The 6,942-nt window shown below is 37.2% G+C and overlaps 1 non-coding gene across 1 annotated transcript; it reads left to right on the top strand.

The window, feature by feature from the left end:
- The first annotated feature begins 6,412 nt into the window (after positions 1-6,412).
- LOC116155820 (small nucleolar RNA SNORD61) lies at positions 6,413-6,488 on the top strand. Its single transcript, XR_004139715.1, has one exon. It is a non-coding gene; the product is annotated as a small nucleolar RNA SNORD61 (small nucleolar RNA).
- Positions 6,489-6,942: the final 454 nt, after the last annotated feature.

The raw sequence follows: 6,942 nt of genomic DNA, 5'->3' as shown, positions 1-6,942 counted from the left end.
ATGTAGCCTTCAAGTTAAATAATACTTTATGAAATGCAGTCTTGCTCGCTCTCTCTTTCTTAATTTTCTTGGCTAATGTCTTGACTTCAGTCTTGAGTGTTTAGTAAACTTTGTGAATAATTATTTAAGGCCTCAGATGTTAAGAATAGTGCATTAATTATTTCATTTTCAAGAAACAAGCCTTTTATAAGAATGGAACATGAGTGATTTCCACTTCTCATTATTTTTTAAAGCTTCTTTAGAAAATGAACTTTTCTCCCTACACATAGAAGCTTGTTTAAAGCTACAAGGGTGAGTGATTTTATTTTCACTGTGGGATTGCTCCTGCAAAAGCCAGATATCGATTCTTTTGTTAGAAGTACAGTAAAGTCATTTAAAAAAACTTGTTCCTTCTTTTTCTTTCAAGATGAGCATTTTAAATGCATGTTCCTGCTCTTTCTGATAAATCACTGCCTAACTTAAGTTCTGTACATCATTTTGTGCTTTGTGTGTGTGTGTGGCAGTAACGAGATGGAAAAGGAACGTGGAGAAGTGAATACAAAAAAGATCTCTCTTCTGTCAGATCTTATAACTTACTTTTCCTAAGGGTTTGAGTGAAGCCTTTTTGCACAAAGTGAGAAGAAAGAAGTTGCAGAAGAGAGTTTTAGTCAAAGAAGGCTTTTCACTTAACAAAACAATAGCATCCTGTATCAATCCGGTAATTATTGCAGAATAATAGAAAACAGTATTTCTCTCTAACATGGAACAGCACCTTTATGTGACTGTATAATAGGATGGTTATGCATTTTAATTATAAATGTTTACTTCAGACACCACTGAGGGGAGTGCAAGTTGGAATATTTGTGGAAGAGGATTTGGCAGTCTCTATCAAAATTTAAAATACACATGCCTTTGGGTGCAATATGTTGGATTAAATAAAAATCATGGTACACTCATGGAATGGATTACCCTGCTGGCATGAAAAAAAAGAGTGGAAACACTGTATGCACCCCTACAATATGATTCCAATGTATTTTGTTAAGTGAAAAATCAAGGGGCAGAATAGCATATATGAAATGTTACTATGTGCGTTACAAAGGGAGAAATAAGTAAATGTACATATTTATTACATGTAATCTATTGCTGGTATGCCCCAAATATGTTTGGGAAGGCATCCAAATAATCCCAAGTAATGGTAGTTGTAAGTGGGGAGCAAAATTAGATGGCTGGGTGGAAAATTGAGGAGGGAGGAGATCTTTTACCTTGGTGTTCTGGTGAATGTTCAACAACTTGGTAGAGTTGGGGGATTTGGTTTGTAGTATTTGCCAGTTTCTGTAGTATAAATACTCCCACCACATCCACTTGGTATATCAAGGTGATGTCCATGATGTCCATGATCTCCATGATGTACATGGAGAGTTGGGAAGAGATACTTACAACAGCAGCCCTCTGTGCTAGTGTGAACCATCTCCAGGACAACCCTGCCTTTCACTCTTTACCATGTTGCACCTTCTGAATTTTAAACTATGTGAATTTATTATCTACTCAAAAAAAAAAGTAAGTAAAATGTAAAATTCTAGGTGTTCATGCTGAACTATTTGTTATCTGGTAACCAGATATTTTGAACATCAAAACCAAGGCTTTGTAATAGCAAGAACAAGAGTAATGAACTTTAAAAAATTGGGTATTTTTCCACCAAACTTCAAATATTATTATTAGTGCTGGAAAAAAAAAAAAAGATGAGTCTGAGCAGAATTTTCAAAAGGTTCTGGGATTTCTGGTTTTAAAATATTTAACGTCATGTCATCTTTACTGAATTATGTAAGTTTTCATCAGTGTCCATTTGTCATGTAAACAATCCCTACTGAAATGGAGAGAATTATTTTAGTGTGTCAGTCACAAAGGAGCCGCTTCCTGTGCATTTCCTAGTCCATTTCTAGGCCTGAAGAGTGACACTTCCTGGTACTTGATTACTGTTTCCCCTTCTCAAAGTTATTAATTTTTACTCCACATGGAAGGGAGAAAAGGAAATCCAGAGGGCATCTCCTGCACCCCCCCTCATAACCAACCCCTCTCCAACCCATACTTCTCTACTTAGAGAAGAGTAAGCACTCTTCCCTAGCTTAAGGGTACAAGTATGGTCATGTATTTTTTTCTAATGAAATCATCTGAACCCCTCATATAATAGATTTTCAAGAAGTTTATTATCCCTCTTTGTTTCCTAAAAGAACCATGAACCCCAAGAGCTTAGTCAGTCTAAGGAAGACAGCCTTGCTTCCAAATGTCTCGAGAGACAACCACAGAAACTGACCATCCAGTTAACCCCAGTATGGGGAAGCCACCTCTTCTGTTGTTGCCACATTGTGTTAAAATGAGTTAAAACTAGTTCTGCACAATATAAAGAAGGAAATCCCGCCATTTGTGACAACATGGATGAAGTGTGAGGGCACTATGCTAAATAAAATAAGTCAGACAGAGAAAGATAAATACTGCATGGTATCACTTATATATGAATCTAAAAAACTGAACTCATAGAAATGAAGAACAGATTGGTGGTTGTAAGGGGCTGAGGGTGGGCAAAATGGGTGAAGGTCAAAGGGCACAAACTTCCAGTTGTAAGATGATTAAGTCCTGGGGTTGTAATATATATAGCATTGTGACCATAGTTAACAATACTGTATTGAAAGTTGCTCAGAAAGTAGATTTCAAAAATTCTCACACACATACATCAAATTGGAACTATGTGAGATGATGGATGTGTTGATTAGCCTTACTGTGGTAGTCATTTTGCAGTAAGTACATACATAAAATCATTATGTTGTACATCTTAAACTTCTACACTGTTACATGTCATCTGTATCTCAATAAAGCCGGGGCAAATTGGCATAGGCCTATTTCAGTCTAGCAAATGACCTAGCTGCTATGTAAAGAACGAACTGGGGTAAGAAGAAATAAAAGCCTAAACCAGGGAAGTTGCAATGACAATAGAGGATGAATGAAGAGATAGATTGCTGAGACTTGAGATCCTTTGGTTGTTGGGAACAAGAAAGAAGGAAAATTTTGAGCCTGAGTTGGGAGCAGTGTGAGAGGAGAGTTGGTGAGGACACTTGGGGCCCAGGATGCTTGTGGGGCTTGTGGCATATCTTGGCAGTGTGGAATGTGTGACTTCAATTCAGAAGAGAGGATAAAGGAGGAGATAGACATTTGGGAGCCATCCGGTGATAGCAATAAAGTGGGAGGAATTCTCCCAGAGAGAATGAAGATTGAGAAAAAAGTGAAAAGCTTCCTAGTTTTCCTTCCAAACAGGTTCCTAGGGATCTTTAATATGCAATTACAACTTTGAGTTTCTATGCCTTATTTCTAATATGAGTGGCTGATAAAGCCTGAATATTTATTTTCCAACTTCCCAATGTAAGCAGAACAGGAAAATAATTAAAGTACTTGCAGCTTGCAACATGATTAGAAACTTAAGAGCGTATTTATGAGATGTGGGTGTTTTGCTTTGAGAAATGCAGAAAGCAGGTCAGATAGAATAAATATTGATAAATAAACACATACAGTAGGCAATCCCAAAACATCGTGATTTTGGAAATCAAACCATCAAGCGTCTAATACTTTTGGCAAGATGAGAGGAAGCTAAGGCCAATGAGAATTGGAAAGAACAGATGGCTGTCCTCAGGTGATAAATATTTAACATGAGCCATAGCAGGCATTGCTCAGTAGGTTGAAAAGATCTTAATGACCTAAAATTTATTTTAACTTTATCTGCTTCAATGAAAGGGAATACCCACCTCCTCAGGCAGTTTATTGTGACAGATAAGCCTTTGAAGATAAAATACTGACCTGAGCTGTATTTGACAAGGTGGAACAGGGCTGCAGGGCAGAGGCTACCAAACTTCCTCTGTTCATGGGACCCTTTGTGTCTCAGCATATTTTTCCCCACAGCATCCTTAGGCCCAAAGAAATACCTGACAGGTCAGTGTTTAAGTAATTAGATCCAAACAACTTCATAACTATTTCTGTGCTAGCAACTTAGTAGCCATTTGAAAAAACTAATTCACATAAATTGAAAGAAAAAATATATCATTCTTGAATAACCACAGTTACCTCCTAATGGGACATGTGCATCTGTTGTGCACTGCACAACTTCTCAAACCTTGGAGTCAAACTGGATCCCACTATCCTTACTTCCTGTTCCTCATTACTTTCTGTGTAGTACTTGTGGCAGAAAACCCTGCTTCTAAAAGATGGTGTTACCCAAAGGAATGTTTTGTGGTCTGAAAATTACCTCAAGCTTGTAATTCATGGGCTGACAGATGCTAAATATCACTGTGTTTCCTTTAAAAATGTAAAAGTTCCACAGCTCCCCTGTGAGTTTCCTGCATCACCATGAGATGGCATACAGTCGGGGGAACTGCAGCTTTAGAGAATTAGGAGGTAGTCAAAAATCAGAATGGGACCAGGGAACAGAACGTTTAGAAGATCATCTCTTTGATAATCAAGTGGTTTCCTCAACTGTGAGAAACTAAGATTCACTGAGTTCACAAGAAGCCTCATAATTTGCTCCCAGTTATGCATCAACATGAGTTTTCATGACTCCCTTTCTAAAGAATATAATTAGTCTTCAAGATAAAGCAAAAATCTCTTATCCTAAGATCCCCTGAGAATTCTTAAGTAAAATAAGATCAGATCATGTCAGTGCTTTGGTGGGCAGAATCCAGGAATTGTATAGGTCTGACAAGGTGTGATTTGTTTTCCTCGTGGAGTATACTGAGCTGTTCCTCTGGCACTTTGTTAAAGGACACAGTGTCAGAGCTATTATCTATTACAGAGGCCAGGAAATGACTTGGCATCTAATCACTACCAAGCCTGGAGATATTATAGATGAATGAAATATTAGGCTCCTGCATCACCTTAATTCTGTTCCAAATTGGATCCCAAAATTAAATCCTTGTTTCCCGCCTTTAATTGCTTAACTTGCTTTTTTTTTTTTTTTACTGCTATGACAGCAAATTCATTGTAAGCTATAATTTATCAACTGTCTAATGTCATGATTAGGTAGAACCACAAGATTACCTCTAGCTTCTAGGATACTTATAAAGAAAACTTATTTCCCTTTTCCCTGGAATCAGCCTGATTCTAGATTGTGTCATCTGTGCAAGGAAGCAAAAGGAACAATTTACTTATTTTTTTTCAAGTGTCTGCCTATTCTGTACTATGCAGTTTTACTGCCTCAATAAATTTAGAATTCACAAGAATACTTGAAGTACATAGAACAGTCTGTGTTTTGCTGGTGAGGAAAATCCGCCTCAGAAGTATTAAGTGCGTGAGTAGGAATTCTAACGCCAACATCCATGTTCTTTTTACTATATACTGTCTCTTTCTCTCCTGGGACACCTGGGCAATGGCACCAAATAATGCAAAGCCCATGTCTGATCTGTGCCCCTCCATTCTAGTATTACAAGCCCAGGATAGAACCTAGTTAGGGTTTGGATTAGGGCTACAGATTGGGAACGTCCCAACAGCCAATGTCCAGAGGTTGTTTCTGTTGTGTTCTCTCAGATTCCTGAGTTGAATTATGAGTCACACATTCCCAGTTGAGGTCAAACAAGGCCACGCTCTGCTTTCTTGTTTCAATTCTCATACTGTAAACAAGTGTCTTTCCACACTCAATCTAGTGCCACAATTTCCACATTTTTGTGCTTTTTGTTGGTAATTTTGCTGCTTAAATGGTCCCCTAGTGTTGTGCTGAAGTGCTGTTTATAGTTCCCATGTGTAATAAAACTGTGATGTGCCTTCCGGAGAAAATAAATGTGTTAGGTAAGCTTCATCCAGGTGTGAGTTATAGTGCTGTTGGCTGTGAGTTCAATGCTAATGAATCAACAGTACAATATAACCAGAAAAAGGGAGAAGAAATTCACTTATCTGTACGTAAGCCTGCTCTGGATAATGCGAAAGTCTCATCTACAGTTCATGATGAAGCTGTGGAAAAGATAGAAAGGCAGCTACATTTGTGGATGCATAAGATGTTGACTGATTTAAAAAAAGCATAGTAGACAGCATTGTTCTGAGGCTGAAGCCCGAGGAAATTTATGGTCACTTTACCCATCGTCAGGATAATGTTCTCAGCTACTGCCTTATTATAAAGCGGTTCTGCATATGATTAAACAAAGTTTTATATTTATCAGTTGAAGAGCATATTGTGACCAAAAGCTTGCAGGAACCTAATCCTGAGTTTCCCCTAGGAACAATGGCTCACTAGTCATTTATTCAGTGTTCACAGTGACTTTATAACTGTGAACTGTGATTTCCTCTCATTTTAATTTACTTATCTTGTACTATACCTGAAATTGGCCTTTTTGTGTTTAATAATCATGAATATTTCTTCTTTGTCAAGTGGCAGTATAATGTAGCAATTAAGAATGCATACAAAGCTATGATGAATTTGATTGCATTGATTGTATGACATGATAATGTACTTTGTCCTCTAAGAAAGATATTGGCAGCTTCCTTCCTTGGATGTCTGAGTGAGAAAAAAAAAAAAGAATGCAAAAAATGTCCAAAATGATATCCTGGCTCCACTTTAATTTGATATCAAGAAATCTGGGTTCTGAAATGTTTTCTTCCATACATATGTGATTGCTGTTACTTTCTGAGCTTTTCTTTTCACTTATATAAAATGAAGGTATGAATTTTTCCAGTTGTTTTTATAGTCTATAAAATAAGGGTGTTATATTCCAGATCAACTCTAAATTTACTTCTGCACTGTGCATTTGGGAATCAATGACTGTTACAATTTTTTTGGAGGCAGAGCATAACTACTGGGATAATATCTACATTTATGATTCTATCTTGAAGGACTGATATGTCTGAAGAATTTTAGAATGATACTTTTCCTGGGAGTTGTTTTCTATATAAAATTTAGGATTGCTGGGATAGTCTGATATCTTGGCATTTGTTGAC

The sequence above is a fragment of the Camelus dromedarius genome, chromosome 2 (genome assembly GCF_036321535.1).
Source record: "Camelus dromedarius isolate mCamDro1 chromosome 2, mCamDro1.pat, whole genome shotgun sequence".
Lineage (NCBI taxonomy): Eukaryota > Metazoa > Chordata > Mammalia > Artiodactyla > Camelidae > Camelus > Camelus dromedarius.
The sequence above is the reverse complement of the archived record's forward strand: the minus strand, read 5'-3'. Positions and strand labels throughout refer to the sequence as shown.